The sequence below is a fragment of the Budorcas taxicolor genome, chromosome 23, assembly GCF_023091745.1.
Source record: "Budorcas taxicolor isolate Tak-1 chromosome 23, Takin1.1, whole genome shotgun sequence".
NCBI lineage: Eukaryota > Metazoa > Chordata > Mammalia > Artiodactyla > Bovidae > Budorcas > Budorcas taxicolor.
Genome location: NC_068932.1, coordinates 43,049,181 through 43,067,516, shown reverse-complemented (window position 1 = coordinate 43,067,516; position 18,336 = coordinate 43,049,181). Strand labels below are relative to the sequence as shown.

The 18,336-nt window shown below is 52.5% G+C and overlaps 1 protein-coding gene across 2 annotated transcripts in view; it reads left to right on the top strand.

Moving 5' to 3' along the window:
- Window positions 1-448: 448 nt before the first annotated feature.
- CHST15 (carbohydrate sulfotransferase 15) overlaps window positions 449-18,336 on the top strand; it is an 80,497-nt gene continuing 62,609 nt past the window's right edge. The window contains exon 1 of one of the 2 annotated variants that reach the window (XM_052660846.1): window positions 449-575. The gene's annotated coding sequence lies outside the window, so the exon portion shown is untranslated. Of the gene's footprint in view, window positions 576-1,630; window positions 1,686-18,336 lie in introns of those variants that run through there. The other variant, XM_052660847.1, reaches the window with a different exon arrangement.

Here is an 18,336-nt window from a genome sequence, read left to right as displayed (position 1 = left end):
TCCCGCTGAACCTTCCTTCTCCATGAAATCAAGCAGGCTGGGCCGAAGAGCCCGGGAGAGCGGTCTCCAGATCCAAAAATACAACAGAGGGCGCAGAACCCACCAGCGCCGTGGCCTTGAATATCAATGCACGGGCTGCTCCAGACCACCAAGTTCGTTAAAAAAAATGTCTCTGGCAGGGTGTCACTGGCAGACTTCAGGGGTTTCGGTTTGCTTTCTATTCGGAATCACCGCAGCTCACATTTCGTGTTGACTTGGAACGGGAGGGGGCGGGAACCAAACCCACCGCTCGGCGCGCACGCCTTGGTCTCACATTCCAGACCCAAGCTGATGTGTGTCCGCGCGACATGGGGCGGCGGGGCGGCGGGGGGGGCGGGGGGGGCGGGTTCTCTCCGGTTGTTTTATTCGCCATCCTCACGTCACTCCCAAAACTTTTCCTCCCTGCGCTCTGGGAGTCAGGTTGACGCGCCCCGCATGCCGGGCTCCGGGCGCGGGGCTAGGCGCGCTCCCGCGGAGCCGGAGCCGCAGAGGCTGGGCTGCCCCCGCCGCCCCCAGGCTGGACTCCCGCTTCTCAGGTACAAGTTGGGTGCCAGGCGCGGCGCGGGGGCGGCCACAGGCGGCGGGTGGGTGTCTGGCCCCGAGCTCCGGCGCCCCTCCGCGTTCCGGCCGGGCAGCGCCGGGGTCGGCCCGGGCTGGGCGTAGGGAGTCCGGGCCGGAGGAGGCTGCGCGCAGCCTCACTCCCCGCGGCGCTCCCCGCGCGGCGGCGGCGGCGGCGGCGGCGGCGACAACGGCCCAGGCAGACAATGAACTTGCGAGCGCGCGCAGAGCCGAGGCAGGTTTGGGCCCCGCGACCCTCGACCCAGCCTCACCGAGGCAATCGCGGTCTCCAGCGGAGGGCGTCCCCTCGCCGCTGATCCCGGCCGCGCTCTGGGCGCCCCGCGCGCCGGGGACCCCGCGGGAAGGGCTGCTCGGAGGCGGCGGCGGCGGCGCCAAGGGCTCGCACGCCCCCCTCTCCCGCTAGGGAGAATGCGATCGGAGCTCGGGGACCGGGGACTCGGCGAAAGGGTGGTGGCGCTGCGAACAGCTGCCTCTGGGCACGCACAGGCCGGCTGTCCAGGAGAACGGCCCCAGGAGTCGGAATGGGGGTGCGGGGGGCGCGCTCTGCAGGCGGAGGACCGACTGACCGACGGATCGGTGCTTTCTCCCTAGGAGCGCGCATGGGGTGAAGGTGGGGGTGGGGATTCCCCAGCCACGCGCTCCGCTCCCCGTCGCACTTCGGGGAAGTTTCCTGGTGCGGCCCGGGGCACGTTGGTGTGTTTGCTATCAGCCACTCTCTCCCCGACTCGGGTTCGGGGCCACCTTCCTGCCCCGGCTCCAATCCCGCAGCCGCTCCGGGCGGCGAGGCGTGGGGTGGAGGATCCCAGGCGCGGAAGCCCGTGGGACCGGGTTCCGGGAGGGGGACCTCGTGGGCGGGCCTGGGAGGAGACGGGGGCGCGGCGAGGCCCGGAGCTGCCTGAACTTTTGCTCCCCGCCTTCTTCCTCCGGGCCCTCCGCCCCCTGTCCCCTCCCAGCGCCTCGCCGCAGCTCCGGAGGCGGTGTGACTTGGGAGGAGCCGAGGCTTCCCGGCGGTGGCGGCAGCGGCGGCGTCCCCAGCCGGCCTGGGCACGGCGAGCCGAACGCTGCAGGTCTGAACCGAGCGGCGCGGCGGGGCGGCGGGGGCTGCGGGGCGGCGGAGCTGCGGGGAGCCGGGGTGGCATCAGCCCCGGCGAGGGGGCGACGCCGCCGATCGGGATGGAGCGCGAGTCTGTTGGGTTATAGGTGCGGGTGGAGAGGACTCGGCGGCCGTGGGCTGATGGGGGACGGGTCGTGGCGCAGGTGGCCCACTTGGAGTCCTCCTAAGATCGCAGGATGGAGGCGCCCGGGAGAAGCGAACCTCGCCTTTGGGAGAATGAATGAAGCGCTGTGGAAGCGCCTTCCGACTCCTCCGGGCGAACGGATTGGCCGGCGTGCGCGCGTGTGTGTGCGTGTGTGTTTAGGATTCAGAGCCGCCAGGGTCCTGGGCGCGGCTGCTTGACCGCCCCGTCGCGGTCCTGGCCCCACGTTGCCCGTCCGCCCTGCAGCCGGGGTCGGCCCGCGGGGGCTGGAGCGGCGGGTACAGACTGAAGGCTGAGGTTCGGGGGCTGGCTGTTGGCAGCTGGACGTCCGCGCCTGGAGTAGGGAGGTTCGAGAAAGAGGCAATAAAGCCTGGGGCTGAGCCCAGCTTCCCCGTCTCCGGCCCCGTTTTCCCATTCCCCGAGGCCCTTGCTGCATTCACGTTGGGTGAGTTGATGGCACGGAGTTTGGGGGAATGAAGTTATATCTCAAGGAAGCCCCAGGTCGCCCCGCGGAGGGATGTGGCGCGCTGTCTTGTGAGGCTGAGCCGAGGGGTTTGCAGGGCCCCAATTCTTATCAGCTGCGGTTCTAGAAGGACATCCACCAGGTGATGGAGCAGAAGGGCAGTCCGGGGGCGCACCTCCTGAGGCACCCGGGGGAAAACTGAGGCCTGGAGATTTGCCCCAAGTTCGTCTAGAACTGCCCTCCTCAACACACAACATTTTCCACGCCCAACTTTCCTACTCCCCTTCCCCCAGTGGTGCAAAATCAGGAGCCCTCCCTTCCAGAACATGGTTCTTGTTAATTTTACCAACAGTATGTTGAATCCGGATGTCTTAGCATACAAATCATACATGATTTTGTTTAAAATAGCATGGGAATAAAATGCCTTTTAACTGCTGCTGCTAGGTAGTTTTTAATCAAATAGGTTTTTCTCTCTAACGCTCCTGAAAGATTGGCAGGAGAATGTCCTGCCTCCTGCTGGTGGGGGGTGGGGGGTGGGGAACTGAGCCAGCAGGTGAAGCAGCTTGCCAGGCTCTCTTGGTGCATAGGTGCACAAGTGAGTCAGAAGTGGAGCTGCAGGGGGCTCTTCTCCCCCTTCCAGGTCCAGCTCCCTGGCCCTTGGAGGGAAATTCAGCAGTGTTTTTGTGTTCTTGGGTGTTTGGATGACTGCAGCGAGCAGGGTTGATTCATCCAGGACCTTGTGTTCGGAGGCAGGATGGAGAGGCTGATTTGTGCAGAGTGGATCCCCTGCCTGCCTTGCTTTCTTTGACGATCAGATGGCCAGAGGTCCCAGCCCTGTCACAGTGGCTGCTGTGAGGTCTCTGTGTCTGCACTTTCCTTCGTTTCTGTTGCTGTTGCCTGTGGCCGGGAGAAGGGAGGTGTTTGGTTTTTCCACTGGCCCGAAGAAGAGAAGATTAATCCCAGTGTGTGGAAGAGGCAGTGTTTGCAGGAAAGTTTGGGTGAGGTTGGGAAGTGGACTTTGCTTATTTGGTATCTGGAGAAGGCGCAGAAGAGAAGCCCCAAGTTAACCATCTGGTCCACAGGAACCCCAGGCTCTTGGAACCTGTGCTGGTGGGTGCTTCAGGTTAGAGCTGGGCTGTGATTAGACTGTGGGTGTCCAAGGCCACCTAGGACCTGGCTGGAGGTTGCCGGGCGCACTGGCATCCAGGTGAATCCCTGCTAGCTCCAGGGGATGGGGAGAGCTGGGGAGACTCCGGGGCTGCCCTGAGCAGGTGATCACATGCCCTACCCAAGAGGGCAGCTTTGACTCAGCTCTACCTAGCTGGGAGAAAAATTGACTTGACAAGTCTTGTTAATTTTCAAGGGAATTCTCAAGCTTGAACATTTAAGTGTGGGCTCAAATTCTACAGGGAAAGGAGACGGTTGGGAGTGGGTGCTCTGCCAAGAAGTCTGAAGCTTGACATCTGGTCCTGAGTTTGCGTATTGGAAAGGGTGTCCCACCATCAGAGAAGTGTGACACGTGATAAGGATATGGAGACCACAGCCCCAGGCCAAGGGACTAGAATGACGGACGCCCTCTGTGCCTGTGGCCAAGTGCCAGCCTTCGTGTGCTGTGTGTCACGCATCCATTCAATAGCTGTCTAATGAACACCTGTCTCAGTTGGTAAAGAATTTGCCTGCAATGAAGGAGACCTGGGTTTGATCCATGGGTCAGGAAGATCCCTTGGAGAAGGAAATGGCAACCCACTCCAGTATTCTTGTGTGGAGAATTCCATGGACAGAGGAGCTTGGTGGACTTCAGACCACGGGGTCACAAAGAGTTAGACACGACTGAGGGACTAACACTTTCACTTGCCATATGGAAAGAGGCACTCTGCATAAAACTTTTCATATCATTTCATTATTCAACAGTATACATCGATACAGGGAGAAGACAGAGTTCCTGCTCTTCCAGGAAGGGAGCAGGCAAAAATTTCTGTGCCGGGTAGATAGTTGAGCAGTGAGCTGCATTAACAACTGGGAGAGTAAGGCCAGGAAAAAGGCCAGTGAGGGGTGGGTGGCCTGGGAGTCTTTTCTTACCGATGTGGGAGTTGAGGCGCGGAGCACTGAGTCTCAAGTCACGGAGCCCAGAAGTGAAACATCAGCCCAGGTCTCCAATGCTCCGGCTACTGGGCTGGCTCTTACATCCCACCCTGCCAGGCTAGAGCCTCTTGGAATCTCCCAGATGAGTGGACACCCCCTGTGCTGGGCAGCTTTTGCTTCCTGCCCCCCAGATCCAGACCCTGTCCTGGTCCCCAGGCGTCAGCAGTTCCAGGATTAGAGAGGCACTGTTTGGAACCTGTTTTTATGAGAGACGAGTTTCCTTGATCTATGAATAAAAGCAGAAACTATTTAGAAACGTAGCTGGCCTGGGAGCGTCGTTGTGTGAGCATTCCGTCACCAGGCATCTCTTGAGCAGCACGTGATGTAGAAGTGGTGCTCTCAGTCATCAGCTGGTGAGGAAAGTGGGGCTACTCGGGACGGTGGCTGACTTCCGCCCTAACTGCGCTGCTTTGCTGCGGATTCAGAGCCTGTCTTCTCACTTAGCGGACGACGTATTGGGGGACTGTTTTGACTTGCACAGGGTGTTTCTTTATTGTTCTCAGGTGCTGGGGTCTGATTTCCTTCCTGAGAGGCTCCTCCGTTAAAACGAAGTGCTAGGACGGGATGATTGATGTGTAGACCTGGGTCTTCATGGCGTGAAATGAAGCGCAGCAGTGGCTGTTATCTAGTGTGTGTATCCAGTGTCCACATCTAGGAAGAAAAGTAAAGGGTCTGTGTTCATTCAGGCCAATACAGAATATTTTTAAGTACGGGCTTTGGGGAGGAAGACATTTGGTCCTAACAGCCGTCCTTTGCTGGGTCCCTACCAGTTCCCAGCTTGCACAGGTCTCCCTTTGTCTCAATCAGAGGGTGGGGAGGCTGTTGGAGACCACAGGGCCTAATCATTTAGCCCTCCGGATGTGCAGGAGGTCGGATCACAGAATGGCAGTGGAGGCAGGAGAGACACAGGGTCGGGGTGGGGAAAGCAGCCATGGCTCTCAAAGGGGAAGGCGGTGATGAGTCAGCAAGTGGGGTGGGGGTGTGGCAGAGGAAAGCAGGTTCTCGGTCTCTGTTGATTTCGAAAGGGATGTGGAGGAAACGCGAGCAGCCTGTTTCATCAGCGTCAGCCTTATGCGGCATTTATGTCTTCCTCCAGGTGCAAGCCCAGGGCCAGGTGCGTGGGGGCCACGAGGCAGAGCTTCGAGTAGTGGGCCAGGCAGAACTTGGCATGAGTCAGATTACGTAACACTGCCCAGGGTGCAGCAGTTGCTAGGTTAGCGCGGCTCTGAGATTGGAGTGGCCTGAGGCCACTTCACCCCTGGCCTGAGAGCTGAGCCAGGTGCTATTTGCTCTGTTGTGTCCTGCTCTTTGCGACCCCATGGACTGTAGCCCGCCGGGCTCCCCTGTCCAAGAGATTCTCCGGGCGAGAATCTGGAGTGGGTTGCCATTCCCTTCCCCAGGGGATCTTCCCCACCCAGGGACTGACCCGGGTCTCCTGAGTCTCCTGCATTGCAGGTGGGTTCTTTACCGTCTGAACCACCAGGGAAGTCCTGCACAGAACACTTAATACCTGCTTGGAGTGGTGCCTAGCATACAGTAAGTGCTTAATATACATCAGCTCTAGAGCTCATTACTGGGGATGGGAGAATGTCTCTGAGCTCCCTGAAATTACTTGCCCAGTGTTTTTTTTTTTTTTTTTTTTAATGTAGCTGTGTATGTTTCCTGGTGGAGGAGGGGAGCATGACTCCTAGCATATTCTACCTCAGAGAGCTTCTCTGACACCCCAGGACGCCTTGGCCTCTAGTCAGGCTGATTGCTTCATCTCTCCCGGCAAAGAGAGGGCTACATCCACAGCCGCCCTCTGAGATGCTTCCAGCGGACGCCGTGGACAGGCAGCCGGGTGGTTTGGCTGTGCCTCTGTGTAGTGGTGATTAAGCTGGGGGCAGATCAGGGGATGTGCTGGGGAGGCCGGCTTTCGAATGTTGCATTCCTGAGCCCCACTCCAAGCTTCAGAGAGTTCTGAGTGGATGTGCGGGGGCCTTCTTGCCCGGGCAGGCTCGTCCTGACACCCATGCTACATTTCTAGAATTTGTCCAGGTCCAGGCCTTCCAGGTCTCTGAAGCAAGAAAGGCTGGCAGATCCTCAAAAGCAGAGAGTGTCATTATAATGGAAATCTGGATGCTTTCCAGAACTGTGCTTGTGATAAAAATATTGAGACAGGCCGCCTCGTCATCCAGGTGCCTGGAAAATACCCCAACACGGGCACATAAGTAGATTACAGGGCTGTACTGTGCTCAGTCACCTCACTGGTGTCTGATTCTTTGTGACCCCATGGACTGTAGCCCACCAGGCTCCTCTGTCCAAGGGGTTCTCCAGGCAAGAGTACTGGAGTGGGTTGCCATGCCCTCCTCCAGCAGATCTTCCTGACCCAGGGATTGAACCCATGTCTCTTACGTCTCCTGCGTTGGCAGGCTGGTTCTTTACTCACTAGCGCCACCTTGCTGTTCAGATGCTCAGTGTCCCACTCTTTTCGACCCCATGGACTGTAGCATGCCAGGCTTCCCTGTCCTTCACCACCTGGGCAGATGCAATTATTTTTCCCTATGACAGGCAAGAACCTGGTGGTTTTACATCTTCTCCTGAAATGGAATATGTGCCTGCTGACCCTTTTTGCTCCCTGTGATTGAGAAGATATTGGTGTGACCTCAGAGTGGGAGAGGCCTCGATAGATGGCGGGTCCCTTCCTCCCAGGGTAGCCCTGGATCTCGGGGAAGTTCTGACCTGCTCTGCTTGCCCTGAGGGGGCCGGGGGCCCATAGCACATTTGCTGTGAGGTTGGAAGGTGTGTTTCAGAGTCTGAGAGGCCTGTAAAGCTGTGTTATTGTCTCACTCCTTGTTGAAAGGGGTCTCGACTGCTGTGTCTCCGCTTTGTGACATGTGTTAGCTGATTTGGGCTGAATGAGGCAAGTCTGACCAGCACCTTCATTTTCCAATCCACCAAAGGTTTGGTGCCCACCACGCGGATGTGCATTTAACCCGAGTGTTGAATCCCTTATCCCCTTGGAGAGGCAGCCTAGGTGGTGGGGTGAGCCTGGACACCATGTGGACCTGGGCTTGAGTCTCTCCTGTGTTTCTTTGTTCCATTATTGTGTCCCTGGGCCAGTGGTTACATCTGCTTGGTCCTCAGTTTCCTTATCTGTAAAGTAGGGTTGATGATCTCTATCTTGTTTTTGTAGCATAGTTTGGGTACCAGTAGTACAAACGGGCTTCCCTGATAGCTCAATCGGTAAAGAATTTGCCTGCATTGTGGGAGACCCCGGTTCGATTCCTGGGTCGGGAAGATCCACTGGAGAAGGGATAGGCTATCCACTCCAGTATTCTTGGGTTTCCCTAGTGGCTCAGCTGGTAAAGAATGCATCTGCAGTGCGGGAGACCTGGGTTTGATTCCTGGGTTGGGAAGATCCCCTGCAGAAGGGAAAGTCTACCCACTCCCATATTCTGGCCTGGAGACTGACTGCTCCATGAGGTCCCAAAGAGTGGGACACGACTGAGTGACTTTCACTTTCTTTTCACAGTACAAATTAGGGTTCAAGGGAGCCCCCCAAATTAAACCCCTCTTTCCTGGCCAAGTTCTGAACCAGTGGAGAGAGGGGAGGAGAAAGATGCATAAAGACAGAAATGCAGTATTTGGTCCCAACTGAAGTGGATCTTGGAGAATGTGATTGAACCAGTGGGCATGTGGGCATCGCATATCTGAAGTGAGAAGCGGGCAGTGAGGCCCACTGACCTCCCCTGAGTTGCAGGCCAGTCGGAAAGCGGCAGTCTGTTCCGCTGCGGCAGCCTCTTCCGGGGCAGCCGCAACTGCCCAACCCCTCCAACCCGGGGCAGCCAGCAGGGGGCAGTGCTGACTCTGTGTGGGAAGAGATGAGGCCAGGCTCTTCCTTGCACGCTGCTGGGATGGTGTGGACCTCACCAGGTGGAGACACAGTCGTGGTACACAGGCAGCACTGTCTCCAGGAGGAAGGAAACATTTGGAGTCCCCCCGGGCCCCCCACCTCCCCTGACCCCTCCACCCACCCAGAGCAAATGATAAGTGCTGAGCCCAGGGCCTGACCCATGGGGGGGTCTCACACGTGGCACCTGTTAGGTGCAGAGTTGATAAGGACAGCATTAGACATGCAGTCGCTAAGGACATCGAGGCTAGGAGGTAAGCCTGTCAACTGTGTTGCTATCTGCAGAGCATGGCAGTGATGAGTCAGATTGAGGGAATGATCAGCCTTTGACCTCAAGGCTGCATTCTAACTGTAACACAAGGGTAATTTACAAGGAGGGGCAGAACCACTGGTAGACTGACTGCCTGGTAGCCTGAGTGTGAGACTCTTCTGCCTCCTCTTGGTCCCCTGCTCTTGATTTCCCCCTGAACCTTCGTCCAGCCCCCTGCCCCCATCTCATCATTGTCTTCTGGAAGTTTTGTGAGTAATGATTAACCATCTTTCCACATCCTTCCATCCAGATGTCACCGTTCTCCTCTGAGTATCTGCAGGGATCCTCTACTGAACTTGACCTTGACCCCATCCTCCTTTTTACCATGATCTTTCTAGTATTCCTGGGTGTGGTCCACTCACCCGGGCCTGGTGAGCCTCTCAAGGGTGAGAGGCTGTCTGGGGGTCCGGTCAGTCGCGAGAGACTGTCGTTTGTTGAATTAACACATCAAGAACCAGCTTGTCCTGGAGAAAGGGCTGTGATGGATTTCATGTGGGCCTCTGAATGTACACCCAAAGAAGATGGAAAAGTTACCCCAATCTGGTAGCATGGTGCAGGAGAGTTAGTACTTATCAGTAAATTTCAGAAGGAGTCAAGAGCCTAATGTACTAAACTGGGCTTTCCTGACATTAGGTTTTGGGCTATTAAAAGGTAGTAACCACAGCCTTTTTGTGTGGCTTGAGAGTCTTGGGGAAAAATACTATGGAAATTTGTATCTCAGGAATAGAAGCAGGAGCCATTAACTCAGGCAAGAAATGTGGGAGCTGTTAGTGTTCCTTATAGCCGGTATAAATTGCTTGTCATTAAGTTCCATGCTCCTTTGTTTGGAATGTAAATATTTGCATTAAAAATATAAAGTATGTCCTGGAGTGTATTTATAGAGACCATAATTTCCAAACCGAAAATCAGACTATTGGTCTACAGAGGATTGTTCCCTCTGATTCGTGAACCTGTTTATATAAAGAGCCTTCCAAATGTACACACGCAGAGCTGCATTTGCTTTGTGCACGTCAGGGATCTCCAGGATTACAAGAAAGCGGGTGGCCCCGGGGAACTGGGCCAGTCAGTGGGGTTTCCCAGTAGACACTTGTGATCATGCCATCTGTTAAGTTGCAGCCACCCTGGGCAGGGTGAAGTTTTGGCCCAGGTTCCGTGGGACCAGCCGGCTTCCCTGCCTTCAGTTTCCTGGACATCCAGGTGGGAGTCGGCTGCAGCTGGCTCGTCTCTGGGTCGCGTAACCAGACACTCGATTTCAGAATCACTGTTGCTTTAAGAAGATGTGGAGAAGAATTCAGGATCGGTGGTTCTCTTTCTGTGGTCTCGTTTCAGGTTCAAGGTTGAGGGCCTCCATCGGATGTCATCCTCCGGCAGATTCTTGGGGCCGTTTAGCTTTTTAATTTTCCATGATGAACAGCGCAGACTTGTCAGATGTTTGCTGGAGACAGGATGTCAGCACCTATTCGCTCTCTGCCCTCTTCTTTGGAATGAGAGACTGGCGGCTACAGTCAGGCTGGGCCGGGGCCTCTGCTCCTGGCATTGTGTGTGTGTGTGTGTGTGTGTGTGTGTGTGTATGTGTGTGTGTGTCTGTGTTGGAGGGAGCAGGGTTATTCTCGAGGGGGCAGCCCTCGCTGGAAAGCCTTTCTCCAGTTTCTCAACAAATACAGAGGGTGGTCTGGTCGGTGGGAGCGGGCTGACCTGGTCTATAAGTGAGCTCTGAATCCAGGCTGTCCCCCACCTGGAAACCCCCCTATCATCACAAGGTGATGAAGGACAACTGAGTGGGGATTCAAGGGGATCTTGGCAGGACGGGGGGTCCCCCTGCTTTGGCCTCTGGTTTTCTGGTACCAGCATCTCCTTTGCCTGGCATCCCAGACTGCCCAGGGCCCTTCTGTGGGGTGGGGGCCAGCTCCATCTCTCCCCCCGTGTGCTGTTGCTTTAGGACCAGGACTCAGCTGAAATGGAAGGAATCCTTCTCGGTCTCGTACGGGGCCTGGTGTCCTGGCTGTAGGACCTTCAAGCATCTCTCTGCTCGGGGTCCCAGGATGCCAAGGCCCACTCAGGGGAGGAAGTAAAACAGGGTGTTGATCTGAGGGGAGGGGCGTGGCGAGCCAAGTCATCAACCTAACCATGCCCCGTGCACCATCCAGGGTTAAGCACTCAACTTCTCCTGGTTGCCTCTTACTTTGACCCATCAGTATTATCTGAAAGAAATACCCTCTGGGCTTAGAAATGGTGAGTCCTTAGAGAGGACCATCTTCCTGCTTACCTGGATGTTCTTAACTGTGGGACACTCACAGTTGCCCTTTCTGTGGTCAGCTGTAGCCGGACCCACATGTTGTGACCTTCCCTTATTCTCCCACAGTTCTCGGTCACGGTAATAGTTCCAGAAAGGCCCCAGCCAACCCCATATCAGACCAGTAATCCACCCGCGCTGTTTTGAAAGTCAGAGGAAATAGCTGCTTTTAGGACATGTTGAATTTGCTGAAGAAAGTTGTTAGGAGCGCTAAATGAGAGGATGAAAGAACACTCAGAATAATGGAATTGGGATCAGCCTGACATCTGTGTCGCCCTAACTTTGAAAGCTATTTATACTTGTTCCGTAGCAGTTTCTGTGAGAAATTAGAAAGATACACAAAAGGGAAGAGGGAGCTTAGCAAATGTGGCCTCTTCATTGGAAATAGCTTCCAGGCAAAAAGAAAAAAAATCCTTTGCTCACCGGTTGGCTGTTGAGAATCCACGCAGCTTTCGCATTGTTCACAATTTGGTTCTGAGAATAAAACTGATGTATTAAAGAGTAGATGAAACCTCAGTTGCCATTTCAATGGTAGAAAATAAATTTGCTTTTGGCTGTTAAAACTGAAATAAATCAATAAAAAAATGCAAGCCTGCCCACTTTCAAGTCAGCAGTTTTTGTGTGTGTGTGGTTTATGTATCTTTGGATCAGTTATGAAGCCGTGGAACTGTTTAGGGAGAATGTGTGTGTGTATATGTGTGTGTGTGTATTTATGTTATATATATTTACTTTACAATGTTCTCATCTGATTTATTTTTCAAAATCATGCAACAGATTTTTTTTGTCTATTCAACCTATCCTTTTTATAAAACAGCTTTAATGAGATGTAATTCACATGACATAAAATTTGCCATTTAAACCATACATTTCAGTAGTTTTTAGTAGATTCACAGATGTGCGCAACCAGAACCATGTTTTCTTTTAGAGCAAGTCCTCATATTAAAAGGAAACCATGTACCTATTAGCTGTTAGCCCCCTATCTCCCTATTCACCTCCCCCACCCTAAGCAACCAAGAATCTACTTTATCTCTGTTAATTTCTTTATTCTGGACCTAAGATGAATGGAATCACATAGGATATGGTTTTTTTGTGTATCTGGTTTCTTTCACTTAGCATCATGTTTCTTGGTTCATCTATATGGTGGCTTATATCAGTACTTCATTCCTTTATATGGCCACATGATATTCCATTGTATGAATAGGCTACATTTATCCATTCATCTGTTGATAGAGTGGTTCCACTTTTTGGCTCTTAGGGATAATGCTGCTATAAACATTCATTTACGAGTCTTTGTGTGGACATGTTTCCATTTCTAGAATTAAATTTTTTGAGCCATCTTTACTTGTTTTCCATAATTCATTTACTTTTTTATATGCTCTTCTCCTGGCCCTAAAGGAGGACTGATTCTCAGATGAGGTTCTGATTTCCCCTGATTTGTCTGAATGTTAGAGCTTGCAAAGGCCTTCAGGGGAACATAGTTCTGCCCCATTTTGCAGATGGAGAAACTGAGGCTCAGAGAGGCCACACAGAGTCAGGATTGAATCTCGGTTTTCAGAGTCGATTCAGTTACCCTCAACATTCTCCCTGAGCCCTTTTACTAAGCGGCAGGTCACCCTCTTGATTGGCTGGGGATGGTAAACGCAGGCTGGTTGGGCGGACAGACGGTGACCACCTGGCCCTTGCCCGCTGTCCTAACACCCTCTGACCTGCAGAGGCCCCGCAACAGCTCACCCTCCACCCGCTGCCAAGCGAGAGCTGCTGCCAAGCGAGAGCTGCAGCCTGTGGCTTGTGGCGCCAGTGCTTCCTGAGTTCTTCCCCTGCAGCAGCGGGAGGCCAGCGCTTATCCGGGGAGTGATTAAATTAAGAACCAATTCAGAGAATGAAATTTTATCTGATCTGGCTGAGCCCATGAACACGGGGCTGTGCTTGTGACTCCAGGGTACATTATGAAGTTGATTTTTAAAGAGGCTGGGCCACAACAAGGAAGGAAACGCACAGGGCTAGCCGGCAGCTCTCCCGGGCAGGGGTGCTGCAGTGGCTGGGGGTGCATTCCCGGGTCTTGAGCCGAGTCCCCAGGCTAGCTTTTGTATTGTGACTGGAATGTTCTCGGCGCTTAGGAAGGCTCACCTGTTGAGATCCTCTGGATCCAGTTCATGCTGTTAATGTTGACACCGCAATGCACCTCTATAACTACATTCAGAGGGAACTTTGCCGGAAGCTTGTTGGTTCTAAATGCAGGTTCTAAATCTAAAGCCCTATGGGGCTTTTTAAAAGAAAACGCATATTCCAGTTCTGCGTGAGCTTTTCAGGAGTGGGCCCTGGGCGTCTGTGTATGTGTATGCTCGTGTGTGCGCTCGTGTGTGCACGTGGGTGCTCATGTTTGCACGTGGGTGCGAGCGTTAAGCTCTTTAAGATGGAACGTAGTAGTGATCACAGCTGTTCTTCTGAGAAGGATTTCCAGTTCTTCTGTGGCGAAAATGGGGGCCAGTAATCTGCAGAGATCTCAGGAGCAAGCCTCTTTTTCCTCCGTCTGTCCTTGACTGTGACTTTCTTTGGGTTTTTTTTATTGGATTCCCTGGATGTAGCTAGCATACATGTTCTATCACTGCAGCTTCCGTGGGATGTTAGCTCTGGTTTTCTTTTCTGCATGAATGGCCCTCATCTCCACAGGGGCCCAGCCAGAGGCCCAGGAGTCACCTTTGGCCTTTAGCATGTCGCTGCAGGAATTACCTCCGTTCCGTCTCTGCCATCAGAAGGTTATTTGTCCCTTTAGGATAGGAGGTGTGTCTTATTCAAGGTTATATCCCCAGGACGCAGGCCATGGGAAAGAACGGTTGGCTGGACGGACAAGTGGCTGAAAGGAGGAAAGGCAAAAGTACGCTGAATCGCCCCTTGATCCTGCAGCTTGGCTCAGGAAAACCATTTGGGAGCCTGACCCTTCATCTTCAACTCTTCTGACTCAGGCTCTGCCCCCCCTTTAAGAGTCACCATCCAGTGATGGAGGACCTACTGTGTGCCTAGCGCTAAGAGCTGAGACTCTAGCAGTGACTTGACAAACAGGGTCCATCTCATAGACAGGTTCATAAATATCAGAGAACAGACAATAATAAGTGCCACATGTTAGGGGGTGACTGGGTGATTGGAGAAGGCCTTTTCAGAAAGGTGACGTTTAAGCTGATTCTTGAACGACAAGAAGGCACCACGGTCTATAGCTCAGAAAGGGCATCCCAGGCAGAGGGAACAGCCAGTGCCAAGATCCCAGGAGGGGATCAGTTGATGGGATGGGATTGGGTCGGTCTGGGAGAGCAAGTCAGGGAACTTGGTTTATAGCACACTCGGGTTGAATGAAGTGTTCTTTCATTTCCCTCTGAACGTGTTAGTCGTTCAGTCATGCATGTCTGACTCTTTACAACCCCACGGACTGTAGCTCACCAGGATCTTCTGTCCATGGGATTTTCCAGGCAAGACCTGGAGTGGGTAGCCATTCCCTTCTCCAGGGGATCTTTCCGACTCAGGGATCGAACATGAGCCTCCCACTTTGCAGGCAGATTCTTTACCATTTGAGTCACCAAGGAAGCCCGCTGGGGAAGCTCCTTTACAGCTTCGCTTTCTCACTGTCTCTCATCTCTGGGTGAAGAACCCTTGTCCCATGCTGGGCTGGCCTGCAGCTGCTGTGGTTTCAAAAGGTAGGGCTAGTGAGAAGCAAAACCCCCATCCTTTCTGTGAGCTTGTGAGCAGAAGTTATTTTTATGTAAGCACATGCTTGATGGGAGAAGTCTTGGGTGGGCAGCCGAAACCACACTCGTGAAAACAAGACTGAAATAGTCCGTGAAATCCCAAAGATGAGCATGTGGCTGTTCACTTGAGTTTGGTGTTGACTCCAGACAGCCTGGTTCAGGGAGAGGGCACCCTTTGGAGAGGGACCGGGGCATAGCAGTCTCCCCAGCTGGTGCGGCCCCTGCCTTGAGCCTTGCTTTCTTCCCCTGACCTTGACCAAGTCCTATCTGTCCCTCAGGACTTGACTTCCTCCGTGCCCTCATGGGGAGGTTCTCCCCCCACCATGGCTCCCCACACCTGGCCCTGATGTCTTGATATGTTGACAGCTTGCCAGGAGTCCCCTTAATCTTTTGGCACTCCTGGATTCTGCCCATAATTTTATTTTAGTTTTTTAATTTGAAGTAATTTTAGACTCATAAGAAGTTGCAAAAATAGCACAGCGTTCTGTGTACTCTTCAACCAGCTTCCCACAATGATAACATCTTACATAACCATAGAACATTATCAAAACCAGGAAACTGACTCAGGTACAATTCCATCACTATGCTACAGACCTTGTCTTGCTGCCATCTAATTTCATTAAACCTAGGGAGCCCCAGCACTTTGGAAGCACCTTAGAATTTCATGAACTTCAGTGTTGTCATTTATCTTTTAGATTGTTTTTGGATCCCTCCCAATTGGCCATCAATTAAATTAGTTTTTATCAGATTAACAAATTCTGGAAGACCCATGGTTTATGCGTTTCATGCCTCTGTGTGCCCACCTGGAGCTTTGTAGGTGCCTCCTCCCTGGGTATGCACACAGCCTTCTCTAGATCTGAGAGATTCTCAGAGACAAGGAACTTATAAGATATAGAAAATAGTTTGGTAAAATGGAGAAGGCGATGGCACCCCACTCTGGTAAAATGGAGAAGGCGATGGCACCCCACTCCAGTACTCTTGCCTGGAAAATCCCATGGACGGAGGAGCCTGGTAGGCTGCAGTCCATGGGGTCGCGAAGAGTTGGACACAACTCAGTGACTTCACTTTCACTTTTCACTTTCATGCATTGGAGAAGGAAATGATAACCCACTCCAGTGTTCTTGTCTGGAGAATCCCAGGGATGGCAGAGCCTGATGGGCTGCTGTCTATGGGGTCGCACAGAGTCGGACAGGACTGAAGCGACTTTGCAGCACCAGCAGCAGCAGTTTGGTGACATGGGCTTCACTGATAGCATGGTTGGTAAAGAATCCACCTGCAATGTGGGGGACCTGGGTTCAATCCCTGGGTCAGGAAGATCTGCTAGAGAAGGGATAGGCTATCCACTCCAGTATTCTTGGGCTTCCCTTGTGGCTCAGCTGGTAAAGAATCCGCCTGCAATGTGAAGGACCTGGGTTTGATCCCTGGGTTGGGAAGATCTCCTGGATAAGGGAAATGCTACCCACTCCAGTATTCTGGCCTGGAGATTTCCATGGACTAGACAGACATTACTGAGCACAGAGTCAGACATTGCTGAGCAACTTTCACTTCACTTTGGTGAAATAGAACCCAAGACAGGGAATTGAGAAACTTGAGTTCTGATGATAGTGACCTACATTTGGGTACTTAGTATGTGCTAGGTTTTGCATTATTCCATTTACTCTCAGCAACCTTGCGACAGACATGATTAACACCCCCATTTTACAGATGTGAAAACTGAGGCTAGAGAGGGTCACCCTACCCAAATTTTGGTAACTTATGAATGAAAACAGTTGGGACTTGAACCCAGGCAGTCTGACTTCAGAGGTCGCTGACTTACCTTGTGGGGCTGCCCTCACTTTTTCAGGCCTTTACACTTCTAGTTCCTGTTCTCACTGACTGCTCTGTGTCCTCAGGCTGCTTACTTCATTTCTTTGAGCCTCTTTCCTCATCTGCAACACGAGGGACTTGACTGAGAAGATGTTATGTCTCTTCCATCTCTGAATGGTGAAAACAGGTATACCAGTAGAGGAGGAAACACTCCAAAGATCTGAAGGAAATTTCTACCCTGTGCCTTGTAGGTCATTTTCAGGTTGGGATGATTTCTGCAGCCTTATGTGGTTTGATGGGGAACCTCCATTCCAATTGAATTATGCTCCAGTGCATTTTATTTTTTATTGTTTTTCATCGCACTGCATGGCATGCAGGATCTCAGTTCCCCAACCAGGGATCGAGCCTCAGCCCCTTGCGGTGGAAGCACAGAGTCCTAACCACTGGACTGCCAGGGAAGTCCCTTGCTCTGATGTGTTTTAATTACACCGCATACAGACTGATTTCTTCAAGATGCAAAATCCCCATGCAGCCTGCTATGTCTGAAGCCCCTACTTTCAGCTCTGGGTCAGAGTGATGCTTGTAATAACCAGAAGATGCTGTGTGAAGCTGCTCCTGGTCAGCCTCACGGGCAGCATGAGTTACCAGAAGCCGCCAGCACGAGATGCGCAGACGTTATCAGCTGATACGTAATTGATTTGGCATCCTCTGTAAAGGCAGGTTAAAATTAAGCTTGTTGGTAAATGGTGTTTAAACCTCACTGCCTGGGGACGAGTGGCAAAAACTAACAGAGCAAGGCACTTGTGGAAGGGCTTGATTTTTTTTTTTTTTTCCAGATTGTGGAATGAGTTCATCCCTCAACTATGGTAAAGATGTTCCTATTTAAAGGGGCTGGAAGTGTGTAAGCTTCCGATCATAAATTTCATAGGAGTGCCTGTGAGATGGCTAGACTGTGGGATGGCCGTGTAATCACATTAGCTTGATAAATTAAAGGTCCCCATATTTTTTAAATCAGGCCGAGCTGCATTAGAGTAGATACTGCGATGAATCAGAGCTATGATAAATGGGCTTGTGGAAACTCCTGGTATAGAATGGAAGGTACTAAGTCTGCAGTGATCCTGGAAAGGTCCCTGCTGAAACCAACGATGGGATTAAACCCTGGGCATCTTGCCATTTTCTAAGTATCTATTTGTATTGATATTTAATACTTTGGACTTCCCTGGTGGTTCAGCTGGAAAAGAATTCACCTGCAATGTGGGAGACCTGGGTTCGATCCCTGGGTTGGGAAGATCCCCTGGAGATGGAAATGCAAACCCACTCCAAAATTCTTGCCTGGAGAATTCCATGGACAGAGGAGTCTGGCAGGTTACAGTCCATGGGGTTGCAGAGTCTTAGCTGTTACATGTACCAGGAATCAGAGAAGCTCTTTGGATGTGATTTCTTTCCCTGTTGTATTACTCATTCATTAACTCCAGAACTGGCGCTATAATTTGTAGACCTTAGTACAACATAAAAATGCAAGCCCCTAAAGGATCTGCCTGCAACACAGGAGACCTAGGTTCAATCCCTGGTTGGGAAGATCCCCTGGAGAAGGGAATGGCTACCCACTCCAGTATTCTTGCCTGGAGAATTCCATGGACAGAGGAGCCTAGCAGGCTATAAATCCATGGGGTCACAAAGAGTTGGACATGACTGAGCAACTAACACTTTATGAAAAAATTATTAAGAACTTCAAACTGGGCTTCCCTTGTGGCTCAGCTGGTAAAGAATCCGCCTGCAATGTGGGAGACTTGGGTTAAACCTCTGGGTTGGGAAGATC